Source organism: Acanthopagrus latus, chromosome 2 (genome assembly GCF_904848185.1).
Source record: "Acanthopagrus latus isolate v.2019 chromosome 2, fAcaLat1.1, whole genome shotgun sequence".
NCBI lineage: Eukaryota > Metazoa > Chordata > Actinopteri > Spariformes > Sparidae > Acanthopagrus > Acanthopagrus latus.
The window spans coordinates 31,982,962-31,999,693 of record NC_051040.1 but is presented as its reverse complement, the minus strand read 5'-3'; the positions used below and the strand labels follow the sequence as shown (position 1 = coordinate 31,999,693).

At 39.4% G+C, this 16,732-nt stretch overlaps 1 long non-coding RNA gene across 2 annotated transcripts; it reads right to left on the bottom strand.

Annotated features, from left to right (window-relative positions):
* Positions 1–2,618: 2,618 nt before the first annotated feature.
* On the bottom strand, positions 2,619–10,357 carry LOC119005201. Of its 2 annotated transcripts, none has more exons than XR_005070411.1 (3): positions 8,092–10,357; positions 3,930–7,740; positions 2,619–3,553 (listed from the first exon to the last, which is right to left on the bottom strand). It is a non-coding gene; the product is annotated as an uncharacterized LOC119005201 (long non-coding RNA). The 2 variants fall into 2 exon arrangements; XR_005070412.1 differs by lacking the exon at positions 2,619–3,553 and having other exon boundaries at positions 7,012–7,740; positions 8,092–9,757; positions 10,121–10,357.
* Positions 10,358–16,732: the final 6,375 nt, after the last annotated feature.

The window sequence follows — 16,732 nt, the reverse complement described above, 5'->3', positions numbered from 1 at the left end:
CTTGCTTTCCCTTTCCATTTGTTTTAGTTTGCTTTTTAAGGTGGCAAGTTGTTTGGTGCTAAAACTGCCAGCACTTGGAAACCCACACTCTTGGACCCACAAATCAAGTTGATCCACACTCTTCTTACCGTAATTAGCATTCATATACTGAATGTGAGGGGAGGTCAGCTTGAGTGGATAATCGTTGTCCCCCTGAATTTTGCTGTTTCCTGAACCCATTTTGGTTTTTATTACCCCCGAAATGATTATAAAAAATTTCTAAAGGAAACAAGGCGTTGTTAAAATTATTTTTCTTTCACCCGAGTGGATATGAGACCAAGGAGCGGTAAAATCAACAAAACCCAATCCGCAGAATTTGTAACTTTGGGAAAAAACCCAATAGAGACAAACAATTGACACATGCAACCGAAAACTCAACAACTAACACAGAAACAAATGGAGACCTACAATTTACACATGTCAACGAAACCTCAACAACTACACAGAAACAAACTGGGGATAGACAATTGACACATGCACACTCCCTTTCCGTCCGGCACCCCCTTTTTTTTTTTTTTTCCTTCTAATTTCTAAAGTCACTCAGAGGAGGGAAAGAAAGGAAAAAGATGCATAGCGAAGAAATTAAATGTTAGTTCTGTCTGTGTCTGAGCAGGCACTTGGCACTGCGACCCACTTTGAGAAATTACTTTCCCCCTAACGAGAGAGAGGGACAAATCCGGGCATCAATTTCCCACGTGATTTGCTGTACTCCCAAGAAGGAAAAACTCAGTGCTCGCTGGCTCTCAGTTCCTCTCTATCACAAACCGGAGTTCTCTAGAAAAACTCACAGGGACTGAAACCCTTTTGAAGCTTCCTTGATTCTACAGTGGTTCGAAACCCAAACCTGCCCTGTTGACACGTCTGTCACGCCCACCCAAAAGTGGCGAGAATCAATTCAAGTACGTACACACACACCGACGGTCTGTTGAATATTGGCTTACCGAGAAGACTAAATGAGTAAAGTCAGATCTGTCTTTTCTGTAAGTTTAATCCAACCATCTGCAGATGGACTCACCACACAGTCAAATTCATGAGCTGGGTGAATGAGCCCAGAGTAAAGGAGTGTTCACAATTTATACACAGATATCAACAAGGTCAGGGGAAGAGACAAGCACTCTCGGCGCCAGCAGTGATGAAGCTACACACATACGTACATACGGCTATCCCAATCAGACAGGCTTCTCATCGACACAAGACATATAGTTAAAACTTCATGACGCATGACCTGGGACTCTGTGCGAAGCATAAAACTATCAGACATAAAACATGAGACAAGAGGGTGACTTTCTATCTGAGTTTTGGCTGGTTCATGACTCTATTACAATCATATAGGGCAGAGGTTAGGTGTTCATACATTTGCATAAGATATAAGTCACATGAAGCAAGTTAGATAAATGTTTTTAAGAAATCATATTCAACAAAATAGTTCAAAATTCATCAACCCATAATGAAAAGGAATTTTTCCATCGCAGCAGTTAGAGCAGATGAAGCTGTATTCAAGCCAAAAATGATTTCTCAGCTTAGGTTTTGCTCAAAATGTATGAATTTGACCTAATCATAGTGTGGAAACATGGTTTCACTTGTTTCATCATTCACTTCAGTCAGACGTCTTTTCTTACCAAATCAAGCGATTCAGCGCGCTGGGATCTTGTTTTAGGCAGTTAGGGCAGATGAAGCTGTATTCAAGCCCAAAATGCTTTCGCAGCTTAGATTTTGCTCAAAATGTATGGAGCCAAAAATGCTTTCTCAGCTTAGATTTTGCTCAAAATGTATGAATTTGACCTAAACATAGTGTGTAAACATGGTTTCACTTGTTCGATCATTCATTTCAGTCAGACGTCGTTTCTTGCCAAATCAAGCGATTCAGAGCGCTGGGAGCTTATTTTAGGCAGTTAGAGCAGATGAAGCTGTATTCAAGCCAAAAATGATTTCTCAGCTTAGGTTTTGCTCAAAATGTATGAATTTGACCTAATCATAGTGTGGAAACATGGTTTCACTTGTTTCATCATTCATTTCAGTCAGACGTCTTTTCTTGCCAAATCAAGCGATTCAGCGCGCTGGGATCTTGTTTTAGGCAGTTAGGGCAGATGAAGCTGTATTCAAGCCAAAAATGATTTCTCAGCTTGGATTTTGCTCAAAATGTATGAATTTGACCTAAACATAGTGTGTAAACATGGTTTCACTTGTTCGATCATTCATTTCAGTCAGACTTCGTTTCTGCCCTGCAGGTTCTTAATATTGAGGTAAATATAATAAATGAAAAGATATTTCACTTTCTTTAGTTCACCGAAGTTATTTTAGTGCAGCTAATCTAAGTTATATTGGACCAGTCCTTTTTTTTCTAGGTTACACCTATTTTGGAATTCCCGTTTTTCTTCTCGAGTTAACTCTTTTTTCCTTCCTTTAAGGCAAGAAAATACCTTCAATTACACAATCAAATCAAAGTGGACCACTATCATTTCAAATCACATTCAAAAGTATGAACTCAATATACAAATAAAAGTTTGACACTTTCAATTCAAGTTAGAATCCAAATGTGAGTTCAAGTGTTCAGTTCAAAACTAACTCCGGATACTCATACAGAAGTATACAGAAGTATTTTCTGGCCAAATCAAGCTTTTCAGGGCGCTGAATTTGAGCACCAGTGCAAAGAGTCAGTGCATATTTACTAACATAAAGTGCATGTCAGGCAACTGCCTTCTCAATTCTACAACAATACTGCTGTAAATAACATACAAACAGTACGTAAACAAATCATATTGCAACAGACAAGTGAAATGCAGTCCCAAAACGGACAGAGTAATAAACAAACAAAAAACCAACATTCTTGCACAATTTTTAGTCCAATCTGTTAAGCATCTCAGTTCAGAAGCCCTGTTTTCAATGTCAGCTGTAAGGGCCGCCAACTGCTCTCTCTTTTCCTTTGCTCACCTTCTCGGGGTGTTTGACTTTGTGATGAGTGCTGCCATCTTGGTGCCGGCAGAATTTTCAGCTTTTTCAGCCATTTGGTCTACATCATTTTGAAGACTCTCACACACTCCCTCCAATGATCTTTGTTGCCTTTTCAGATCCTCCAGTTCCTCCATCATGTTCTTTCTTTTTTTCTTTTGGTCATCTTTTTCCCTCTTACTCCTCTCCTCTTCCAGGTATGCTCTGTACCTGGTGCGTGCTGTAGCACAGTAGCTGATCATCTCTTTGGTCAGAGGCACTTTGGTCACTCCTCCAAACACTCTGACATGGTCACATATAAGCCTCTGTGCAATGATTCCCTCCTCAGTTAAGTTGCAGGTCTCCACCTCTTTATTTGTGGAGAACCCACGTTCAACTTCCGCTTGCCCATGGGACAAGAGCAGCAGATTTTTGCAGAATGTCCAGAGGTCGGGGTAAGACCCACCCATTCTCTGATGCAAAAATACATCAACTCTGCATTCTTCAGAAAGACTGAAGGAGATGAAGTCCAATCCTTTGGCATCACTGTGCAGGAAATTTTCGAACTGCTGAGATATTACATCACCTGTAATTAGATTTGATGCAGAAGAGAAGAATGTCAACACAGAATCACAATAAGAATAAGAAAGTACAGTAGCTTGTAACCCAATAATCCCATAATACTAGATATGTACAATCAAATCTCTTGAGTATAATTAATCTGGGGTGTGCTTCCCAAATCCATAGTTGCTATCCAGTTAGCAGCTTAGGTGGTTGGCAATGGGAAATTGCAACCGACAAGTAGCTAACGTACTTAACAGCTACTGTATGGTTTTTGGGAATAAACCCCAGGCTAATAGGCCTACTAAATCCATGTGTTAACAATATTCATGTTGGAAAAAAATGGAAAAACATAATCAAGTATTCCATAATTCTAATCTATTCTTACTCCTACAGTTTACCATGAGATATCCCGCCTGCCAACTGTTTGTCCTGCGCAAACTTCTGGATGAGTGCTTTTATCTTCTCCAAACAGTCATCTGGCTTTGAGTGCATTTTCTTTGGGTCCAAACACATCATATTGTGCACAACTGAGTACTTCAGAGGGCACTTATCCAGTGTCTTCTGGCAGATGTTCGAAAGAACAACCTGGCAGTCTTTCCTGAACTGAAGCACCCCAAGATCACTTACTCTGCCTTTGGCCCCTGACAGTTCCTGACAACAAAACATGGCTTGTCAAATTTCTATGATCTCTCCAAACACTAAGCAAAAGAATAACAAAACCTCAATTGTAAACACAGCAAGTTATTCACATTTGTGCACCTCTATCTAAAGATATCAATGAATTTTCAGGAGGGTTAGGGTCAGCTGTTGCACCCATTCCAATGTCCACTTCCTTTGGACTCAGCCAGAGTTTTTGATCCGTTACATCAAGCCTAACAAGTTTGAAAGGAGTGAGAGGCAGGGCATCTCGCTTGATGAAGCGTTTCAGGAGATTCTGAAAATAAAATTCAGTTTAGTTAAGGTGTGTGTGTGTGTGTGTGTGTGTGTGTGTGTGTGTGTGTGTGTGTTTGACATTTATTGTTATTGCTACTGTTGTTGTGAATGATTACCCGGATCAAATTTTCCAAGTCCTCCCAGAGGAAGGGCATCATCGGCACATCCATCTGATATTTCGCCAGAAATGGCTGAAAGGCTCGTGATATGGCCACGAAAAAATGGAATTTGGCCAGCAGAAGGGGATCCATTTGGGCTTCACAAATGCTGTCAAATGATGATGTCCCTGGGTTCTTCACCTTCTTTGACTTCACAAGCTCCACATACTTCACGATGGAGGGCCAGACTTCTAACGCTCTTTCAACAGCTGGCAAATTTTCTAACCACCTATGTCCACAGAAAGGCAAGGGGAATGTTGAGGTTGCTGTTGCAGAAGTGAAATCTTCTCTTCTGGCTGGTGCGGAGTGGAAGAGAAAATGAAGTGCTTTCAGCACTTTTTCCACCATCCACAATTCAAAACCACCCTTAAACGCATTGTGAAGGGTGTGTAAACTACAGCTTCCGACAATTTGAATTTGTGTTCCAGCAAATTGCTCAGCATGCTCTTTTTGCATTCACAAATTTCCAAATAACAGAAGGTCCATCCATTGACAAGGAGAGCATATTCCTGAGATTTAGTTCCTTTGTACATTCCTAAAATTATGAAAAAAACACATTATGCAAACTGCCACACACACAGGCCCAGAGCCAGCCCCCCACCCTGCCGTCCACCGGATAGCCCCCACACATCACACACTATATTTCTATAAGTGACAATAAAATTGCTTATTAAATAAAACAGGGGACATTCACAATAACTTAGAATAGGCTATACTATTATTCAATTAAAAACCAGTTCCAACATCAGCAAGTTGCTTTTACACACATTTATCCACTAGAGGTCATAAATAAAAACTGTTGCAAATGTATTTGTTAGCAAAAAATTATCTCATTTAGAAACATTAAATCACGTGCTTGTCTTAATTTGTTAGGTTGTTGGCTTACCTTGAACTTTTCCAGTAGATCTTCAGCAGTGGAGTGACCCATATACTGTGATCCCAGATACCCGGACTGCACTCGAGATCCATTCTTGTCATTCACCCAATATCTGACATGCAAATCTAGTTGTTTGTTTTTTGTGGTCCTATTCGTGCTTTCGTCGAACATGATAACGAAGGTCCCTTGATTCACACTTGACAGAAGTTCCCTTTTTATGTACGGGGCAAGTCCAAACCGAGCAAGATAACATGTTTTGTCCTTGCCACAACTGAATGTTTTTGCGCATTCTGAATCAGGGAACATTGCCTTGAAGACTGTGCTCACGTCTTCATTTGAAGTATATGAGTGATGTCGGCTAACTGTTTGTAAAACCTACAGCATCTCGGCCTTCAGTGTAGTGGTTCGGGCGAATGTACCGAAAGCATTACTTGTACTGTGCCCCGAAGACACCAACGCGGGCGTAACGTTAGCGTTTGGATTTACAGTAACGTTAGCCGATGCTGCATACATCTGAATGGGGACAGAAGTTGCCTGACTTTCGGCATAGCGCCTGTGCTTCTCGCCTTTCATGTGTGCGTCAAGGGCTTTGCAGCCCATTGTTCCCAGTTTCATGTTTTTTTTGCAAAGTCTGCAACGCGCTTCGTATTTACCGTCTTGTTAAACAGGGACGAGCATGGGAAAATATCTCTCCATATTCTTTCATTCAGCACAAATGAAATTTAATACCGTCCTGATGAAATTTAATGCCACACTTCGAAAATTAGCGAAATTTAATACATTCTAAGACCTTAAAAAACGTTTATTTTATCTAAGACATTTTAATACTTTTTAAGGATCAGCGGAGACCCTGTCTGACGCGGTTTCTCTGAACCAAAGAGAAGACCACTCACTCTGACGCTGTTTCTTTGAACCAAAGCACATATACTTTTTAGACCTGCTTACAAGTTAACTTATGAACTTTAACTTAACATTTTAACTTTCAAGGACAGTACAGGGCAGTTAGAGAAGATGAAGCTGTATTCCAGCCAAAAATGCTTTCTCAGCAAAGGTTCTTCTCAAAATGTGTGAATTTGACCTAATCGTACTGTTGAAACATGGTTTCACTTGTTCCATCATTAATTTCAGTCAGAAGTATTTTCTGGCCAAATCAAGCTTTTCAGGGCGCTAAACTTGTTTTAGGCAGTTAGAGAAGATGTAGCTGTATTTCAGTGAAAAATGCTCTCTCAGCTAAGATCCTACTCAAAATGTGCGAATTTGACCAAATCATACTGTTGAAACATGGTTTCACTTGCTCCATCATTCATTTCAGTCGGACGCCTTTTATTGCGAAATCAAGCTTTTCAGGGTTCTAGAACCTTGTTTTCGGCAGTTAGAGAAGATGAAGCTATATACACGCCAAAAATGCTTTCTCAGCTAAGTGTAGCACCGGTATCACACCACTTACTGCGCCACTGGGCTAGTTCTAGGTTCTAAGGAGTGGGGAGCAAAAATTACACCAGAGACCATTGCTTTAACTGCAAAAGGCCGGCAATTTAATGAATGCAAAAACACATATAAAGTACAGTACACAAATTTAAAAAATGCCCTGCAGGTTCTTAATATTGAGGTAAATATAATAAATGAAAAGATATTTCACTTTCTTTAGTTCACCAAAGTTATTTTAGTGCAGCTAATCTAAGTTATATTGGACCAGTCCTTTTTTTTGGAATTCCTGTTTTTCTTCCCGAGTTAACTCTTTTTTCCTTCCTTTAAGGCAAGAAAATACCTTCAATTACACAATCAAATCAAAGTGGACCACTATCATTTCAAATCACATTCAAAAGTATGAACTCAATATACAAATAAAAGTTTGACACTTTCAATTCAAGTTAGAATCCAAATGTGAGTTCAAGTGTTCAGTTCAAAACTAACTCCGGATACTCCTGCCACTCTGGCAGCGAGTCACCATATGCAGAAGATTTCTTCACTGATGTGGTGGTGAAGATGAATGTCCAAAAACAAATAACAATCCAGTCAGTTCTCAGTTCAGTTCAAAACTAATTCCTGATACTCCTACCACTCTGGCAGCGAGTCACCATATGCAGAAGATTTCCTCACTGATGGAATGGAGAAGGTGAGGTGAAGATCCGGGCCTAGCTCGCCATCTTGGATCCCGTCTGTGCATGTGCACGCCCGCACAGTACAGACCAGTACTCGCTCCGACCAAGCTTCAAACCAAGCAAAAAAAAAAAACCTGACCTGTGTAACAGGTCACAAACACGATGAATCTCTTTTTGAAGCCAACAACTATTTCACAGCCTCCAAGTTGTAACATTACTGCTACAGTGCTATTTTCCATCTCAAAATGGCGGCGGAGCGGTCTCTTAACTCGCGGCTCCGTCTCCCACACAACTACTGCAAATATCTTCCATTTACACAATGCACACACTCTTATGATACTCACAGTATTCAGAAACCAAAAATATGAACTGGTTAACATTTTATGGCAAAGCATTTGCTTGCTAACAGCTACGTTTTTAGCATTTGCTCTCCGCCAGAAAAGAAAAGTACAATACGGTAAATATGCAAGAATATAAACACAAAACTCACCAAAAGCAATGTGGCTTAGTTTTCATAAAATCCCCCGTCAGTTCCCGACCAGCCAAGTTACGGTTTTCAACTGCAAAAATCTACTTTTTTCGCTCTTTTCTCTGCGTATTAGCCACCGCTAGTCCTCTCTTATCATCCTCCTCTGTTCTCAGCCTCAGGTCTCTACTGCAGCATCTCAAGTGCTGCGTATCGCGTCACTCGTCTCTTAAAGGTGCAGCGACATGAAGTTTCTGTCAACACACTTCTTCAACATTAAATTATTGTTGTATTAGCAGTATTAGCATTTAATAAACTCTGAGAAATTAATTTACTTATTAATTTACTTACTTACTTATGTCATATTTTAACATGAGTTACATAAGATTCTGCACAAAATATGTGAATTTGACCTAATCATAGTGTTGACACATGATTTCACTTGTTCCATCATTGATTTCAGTGAGACGTCTTTTATTGTGAAATCATTGTTTTGGGCAGTCAGAGAAGATGAAGCTGTATTCCTGCAAATGCTTTTTCAGCTAAGATTCTGCTCAAAATGTGCAAATTTGACGAAATCGTACTGTTGAAACATGGTGTCACTTGTTCCATCAGTCATTTCAGTCGGACGCCTTTTGTTGGGAAATCAAGCTTGTCAGGGCACTAGAAGCTTGTTTTCGGCAGTTAGAGAAGATGAAGCTGTATTCCAGCCAAAAATGCTTTCTCAGCTGAGATTCTGCTCAAAATGCATTAATCTGAAGTAATTATAGAGTTGAAACATGGTTTCACTTGTTCCATCATTCATTTCAGTCAGACGCCTTTTATTGCGAAATCAAGCTTTTCAGGGCGCTAGAAGCTGTTTTGGGCAGTTAGAGAAGATGAAGCTGTATTCCAGACAAAAATCCTTTCTCAGCTACGATTATGCTCAAAATGCGTGAATTTGACCTAATCATGATGTTGAAACATGGTTTCACTTGTTCCTTCATTCATTTCAGTCAAATGTCTTTTCTTGCAAAGTCAAGCTTTTCAGCGCGCTAGAATCTTGTTTTGGGCAGTTAGAGAAGATGCAGCTATATTCCAGCCAAAAATGCTTTATCAGCTAAGATTCTGCTCAAAATGTATAAATTTGACCTAATCGTAGTGTTGAAACATCGTTTCACTTGTTCTATCACTGATTTCAATTAGGAGTCTTTTCTTGCGAAATCAAGCTTTTCAGGACGCTAGAAGCTTGTTTTGACCAGTTAGAGAAGATGAAGCTGTATTCTAGCCAAAAATAATTTCTTAGCTACGCTTATTCCCAAAATGTGGGAATTTGTCCTAATTGTACTGTTGAAACAATGGTTTCACTTGTTCCGTTATTATTTTCTGTCAGACGTCTCTTCATGCCAAATCAAGCTTTTCAGGGTGGTAGAAGCTTGTTTGGGGCAGTTAGAGAAGATGAAGCTGTACTCCAGCCAAAAATGCTTTCTCACATAAGATTCTACTCAAAATGTGTGAATTTGACCTAATCATAGTGTTGAAACATGGTTTCACTTGTTCCATCATTCATTTCAGTCAGAAGTATTTTCTGGCCAAATCAAGCTTTTCAGGGCGCTAGAAGCTTGTTTTGGGCAGTTAGAGAAGATGAAGCCATATTCAAGCCAAAAATGCTTTCTCAGCTAAGATTCTGCTCAAAATGTGTGAATTTGACCTACCGCTGAAACTTTTCACTTGTTCCAGCATTCATTTCAGTCAGACGTCTTTTCTTGCCAAATCAAGCTTTTCAGGGCGCTAGAAGCTTGTTTTGAGAAGTTAGAAAAGATGAACCTGTATTCCAGCCAAAAATGCTTTTTCATCTAAGATTCTGCTCAAAATGTATGAATTTGACCTAATCACAGTGTTGAAACATGGTTTCACTTGTTCCATCATTCATTTCAGTCAGAAGTATTTTCTGGCCAAATCAAGCTTTTCAGGGCGCTAGAAGCTTGTTTTGGGCAGTTAGAGAAGATGAAGCCATATTCAAGCCAAAAATGCTTTCTCAGCTAAGATTCTGCTCAAAATGTGTGAATTTGACCTACCGCTGAAACATGGTTTCACTTGCTCCTTCATTCATGTCCGTCAATGCAGTCAAGCCACCCTCCACTCCGAAATCCCAGGTCAACCTAGCCACCACTTAATTTGCTGTGCCTGTATATCTACGATATTATGGTAATGCGGTGCCATAACAGAATTCAAAATAAAAGCAGAAATTTATCAAGGCAGTTTGCAATTTCACACAAATACAATCAATCAGTCTGTTAATTGATTGATGAATTATTCAAACGATTAGTTAATTACTTAATTGAGCATTTAAGGAATTAATTCATTGATTATTTATTTATTATTTAATTCATATTACCATCCTTATTCTGATCACACTGAAGCCTTAGAAGATGTGGGCCATGACATTTCATCTGTTTGTACAATTAGTCCAACATAAAAATAAACACAATAGCTGGAGTTTCTGACGAGAATTTCAAAATAAAAGCCCACGTAATACTATTTTCAATATTTCTCTCAAATTCAGATCCACATTAAGAGGAAACTGCCAGTTTCCACAGATTCATTTCACTTCAGACCGATAGAACTCAACCTCAGAGACTCATAATTCCAGGAAGTTCTGATGTAGATTTTCAAAATAAAAGCCCTCTAAAATGTGATATGGTTGCTGATATTTCCCTTTGATTTCAGATTTACTTTAGAGGAAAACTGCCTGTTTTCACAGACTCATTTCACATCAGACTGATAGTAGTCAACGTCAGAGTTTACAACCAGATAATTCCAGGAACATCTGGTGTGGATTTTCAAAATTAAAGCCCTCTAAAATGTGATTTTTGATTATATTTTCCTTTGATTTCAGATTTACTTTAAAAGAAAACTACCTTTTTCCAATGACTCATTTCTGTTCAGATTGATAGTACTCAACATCAGAGTTGCAACCAGACAATTCCAGGAAGACAACAAAGCAAACTCTTTAAAGGAAGAGGGACTAGCACTGGTAAAAGACTGTAAAACTATAAGCACACAAGGCAGAAGATAAAAATCTGGCCAACATGGGCCAGGTGAGGGAGCACATGTGGCAGAAGGACAAGGAAGAAACACTTTGCGACTAAAATAACCGGACATGATAGTCTTCCGGGGTGGTTGGGTTGGTGAAATTGGCCCTGCTGAAAGAGGTGTTCATGTCAATCTGAATCAACTCTGAGGTTGAGTACCATCAGTCTGAAGTGAAATTAGTCTGTGGACACAGGCAAATTCCCTCCAATATCAATCTGTATTTGAGGGAAATATTATAAATATTTTGCATTTCACCAGGCTTAAATTTTGAAAATCCACATCAGATATTCCTGAAATTATCTGAGTGCAACTCTGACGTTGAGTACTATCAATCTGAAGTGAAATGAGTCTGTGGAAACAGGTACCATTCTTTTAAAGTAAATCTGAAATCAAAGGAAAATATCAGCAAAAAAGTTACATTTTAGATTTTAGATTTTAATTTTGAAAATCCACATCAGAACTTCCTGGAAATATATGAGTGACACTCTGAGTTACAGTACTATAAGTCTGAGGTGAAATTTGTCTATGGAAACAGGTAGAGTTCTTTTAAAGTACATCTGAAATCAAAAGGAAATATTATCAACAATCTCCATTTTCAGAGTGCTTTAATTTTGAAAATCCACATCAGATCCTCCTGGAATTAAGTGAGTGCAACTCTGACACTGAGTACTATCAGTCTGATGTGAAATGAGTCTATGGAAACAGGTAGTTTTCTTTTAAAGTAAATCCGAAATCAAAAGGAAGTATTATCAACAATCTCAATTTTCAGAGTGCTTTAATTTTGAAAATCCACATCAGACCTTTCTAGAATTACACTAATGACTCTCTAAGGTGGAGAACTATCAATCTGAACAGAAATGAGCGTGTGGAAACAGGTAGTTTTCTTTTAAAGTAAATCTGAAATCAAAAGGAAATATTATCAACAATCTCAATTTTCAGAGTGCTTTCATTTTGAAAATCCACATCAGAACTTCCTGGAATTATGTGAGTGCAACCCTGACATTGAGTACTTTCAGTCTGAAGTGAAAAGAGTCTGTGGAAATGGGTAGTTCTCTTTTAAAGTAAATCTGAAATCAAAGGAAAAACTCATCAAAAATCACATTTTAGAGTGCTTTACTTTTGAAAATCCGAATCAGATCCTCCTGGAATTATCTGAGTGCAGCTCTGACGTTGAGTTTTATCAGTCTGAAGTGAAATGAGTCTGTGGAAGAAGGTAGTTTTCTTTTAAAGTAAATCTGAAATCAAAGGAATATATCAGCAACGATGTCACATTTTAGAGGGCTTCTATTTTGAAAATCCAAATCAGATCTTCCTGGAATTATCTGAGTGAGTCTCTGAGGTTGAGTTCTATCGGTCTGAAGTGAAGTGAGTCTGTGGAAACTGGTACTTTCCTCTTAATGTGGATCTGATTTTGAGGGAAATATTGAAAATATTTGACTATTAAGTGGGCTTTTATTTTGAAATTCTTCATCAGAAACTCCAGCTATTGTGTTTATTTTTATGTTGGACTAATTGTACAAACAGATGAAATGTCATGGCCCCCATATTCTAAGACTTCCATGTGATCAGAATAAGGATGGTAATATGAATTAAATAATAAATAAATAATCAATGAATTAACTCCTTAAATGCTCAATTAAGTAATTAAGTAATCGTCTTTGCTAGGTTGACCGGGGATTTCGGAGTGGAGGGTGGCTTGACTGCAGTGCGCTCAACATGGCAAACAGGCGTGATTGCAGCAACCGACTTTTGATAAAGTTGACTGTTCTGTACAGTCTTAAAATCTGCAGGCATTGTTTTTGTGGCCAGTGCCTCTCTGTGGACACTGCAGTGGACAGCTGTGACCAGCGGAGCAACGTCTTTGACCCTTTTCACAGCTACAGTCAGTCTCCCCACCATGGCCCGAGCTCCGACAGTGCTTAGTCCCACACACGTTGCCCATTCTACTTCATTTGAAACTATGAATTCATTCAGCATGTCGAAATGGTTTTCACGGTAGCTTGTGAAGGTAACGGTTTGCAAAAAAGAAAGTCCTCGTGTACTTCTCCATCATATTCATATCTGACATACGCCATTAAATTTGCCAAGCTTGCGATGTCTGTGGAGTCTGTGCAGAATCAATCTGGAGAGCATAAAAATGGCTTGCTTGTACTCTGGTCACTAGCTGCATAAGTACATCTTCAGCCATATTGTCAATACGGCGTTTGACAAAGAAATCACATCAAGTTGTTTAGCTGCTTTCTCTCCAACCATCACTCCAACCATCTCTTTGGCAGCGGGTAAATTCAACTCCTCCCCGATGGTGTGTGGTTTCCCGGTCTGGGCGATCAACTTTGCCACTCGGTGGGAAACCTCCACCGCTTTGGCGGTTTCTCTCCCAGTGATATAGGTGGATTCAATTGCCTTTCTACGGCTCCGATACTCTCTCAGCTTGTTTTCGAAAAAAATCTCGAGGCTTTGAGGAATATTGTCCATGTTTTACTTCTAGATGGCAACGGAGTTTGCTTGGTTTCAGCGCCTCGTTTGCCAGCACCTCTGAGCACAACACACAGACAGGCAGCGGGTTGTCCTCTGATCCTACACTATATGATCTATACCACGAGATTCAGCCCAATTCACTGAACACAAGGATATAAGGTTTTTGAATGTGGGACAAAGTATATGGGAGTTATTAGCCAAAACGCACTTCCCTTGATTGTAGCGCCACCTAGTGGTGGAAATTCAGGACAACAATCAATTATACAATTTTTCGCCAGGTGTGACTTATATTCCAAGTTTGGTGAGTTTTGAGGTATGTTCAGGTAGTGAAAAATGCGATCTTTTGGGACAAAGAAAAAAAATATATGTTCGGCCCTAATAATTAATGCTACAAACAGCGATGAATGGGCCCTCGCACGTCGGGTTGCAGCGCCGCCGGACTGTGCACTCACCTGCTACTTGCATGTCAGGATGGGGAGAAAATAAGCAGTAAACCTCATGAAAATCAGACGATGTTTGTCTGTCTTCCTGTGTCCAGTGGGTGGCGCTATGGGATTGCGTGCTCACCATTCATGTGATGCTGGGGATAAAACAAGCAGTAAACGTCATGTCAATCGGATAATGTTTGTCTGACTTCCTGTGATATGACACAGTGTTGATGCACAGATCTATTCAGGGTGACTTTTGGATTATTTTGTGCTTTGTTTGCTTGCATCTATTGTATAAAGCTGTTTCTGCTGTATTTTATGTGTTATGATGTGGTTAAATAAAATCAGATATGCACCTGACTTCCTGTGTGCAGTAAATGTGGAAATATAAGGAATACACCTGTGACTCTGAAATGAACACTGCCACCGAGTGGAATGTTTGTATCTAACAGTTGCCTCTCACAATAACGCATCAAATCTCACCATAATGCAAGGCAAACCACATACTACAGAAATAAATTATGTGGAAACCTTTTCCTCTTCAATGCTAAAGGAATACACTGACTGAATGGGAATGTCTGGTGTTGAATTTGTAGGAAAAGTCTGTAAAGGTACAAGGCAGACATATTAAGCAACATGGAACCAAAATGTCAAGTTTTCAACCTTTTGTATTGTCATGTCAACTGGATAAATTCTTTAACACCTCCTCTTGGCATCAACTCACCCTTAACTTATTGAGTTAACATGACCTTTATGACAATTCTAAATTTTAGTAAATTTATTTCAGTCACAGTTACACATTACAGGTGTAACATTTCCACATTAAACATCTGCACTTTTAACATGTTTATTTCACTCCCAATTACACAAAAATGACTTGCCTTTCTGTCATTACAATGGCTTTTATACGTACAAGCACATTTGCAATATTAAATAATTGATTCACACAAGATTATTTGCATTTTTCTTCATTGGATTTACCATTCATATTGACTAAAAAGGCAAAGGCACTGATACTGGCTATTCCTGGTTTCAACTGGGATGACGTTCGCTTCCCTTCTGATTAGATACAATGAACATGAAAGCCTGCCACATTCACAGGGCAGACAACACGCAGATGGAACTCTTAGTAAATTGGTTTACTTGCAATTGTTTGCTGTGGCTAACTACCACTGACTTATCCATTATGCGGCGCTAAACATTACCCATCAATAATGCCATGTTGTACTGTACTTCTGAAGATTTTTGTCATCACTGCACATAAATGAGCATGAAATAATGCTTCAGTTTCCTTATTTCAAAATTGTCTTTGTGGCCATGAATCAGTGTCAAGCTTTTGGTTTCATTTCTGCTTTGGTTGCTTGCTGTTATTGTATAAAGTGGTTTATGCTACATGTATGATACATGCTGTATGAAGTGCAATTCAATAAAATCTGATAGATATGAGGCTGCCATCATGAGTGCTATGCCATCTAGTGGACGTCTTGTATAAAACACCCCATACATTGCTGGCTTCTTGCAATGGAAGTAAATCAAAATTGTCATACTGCAAAGCACACAGGTATAACAAAGGCAGATAATTCAGATAATTTTCAGCTTGAAGGCTATGATACACATGCATACCAAGTTTCATTCATGTACCTTCATATAGGAAGCCTAAATTGAGTGAGATAAAACATACTTCCTCTGTCCAGTGGATGGCGCTATGGATATGACACAGTATTGACACCACTATATTCAGGGCGACTCCCTCTGTATTCCTGGGATATTTGGTGGAGATTGGGAATCAAATGGTGAAGTTACGAGGACTTGATGCTTTACGGCGAAGGACTGAAATTGACCCCACCACTGTGGCCAGGAAGTATGACGTAGGATACAGAGGTCAAATCTGTAGCAGGAGATAATTTAAGTACGAGGATTGGCAATATTTCAAAATGGAGGCCAAAATTTAAATGGCGGACTTAGTATTGATGCAGAGTTGTATTCGGAGAGACATCCTCTACACTTATGAGCAGTTTGGTGTGGATAGGAAATTGTATGTTGAAGTTATGATGACTTGATGCTTAACGGCAAAGGAAGTAAATTGTTTCCACCGTCACGCCCACCAGGTTTGACAGAACGTAAAGATTTCCATAACTTTTGATCTTCAAGGCATGAAGATGATGCTCAGTGAATGTGAAGACTGTGGTGTTTAAGCTCTTGGACAAGATGGTTTTCAAAGTAGGCATAAATTAGGCAAAATTGACGCCGCAAATCAAAATGGCTGTCTTCCTGTTGGAGTAACAGGCTGGGTGCAAATGGGTGTTTTGTGTGTCTGGTCATGATGAATGTGCGTACCAAATTGCATCCATCTACGTGCATGTGGGAGGCGGGGGAAAATCGGCCAAAATCAAAATAGCTGACTTGGTATTGATGCAGAAATGTGTTCATGGAGACAACCTTTACACTTGTGAATAGGACATTGTATGTTGAAGTTATAAAGCCTTGATGTTTGACAGCGAGCGAAACAAAAATGGTTTCCACAGTAGAGATTAAACACCACAGGCTGCACACTCACTCAGTATCATCCTCATGCCTTGAAGATGAAAAGTAATGGAAATCTTTTGGCTACGTCATACCTGGTGGGCGTGACAGTGGAAACCATTTTTCTTCGCCGTGAAGCATCAAGTCTCTAAAACTTCAAT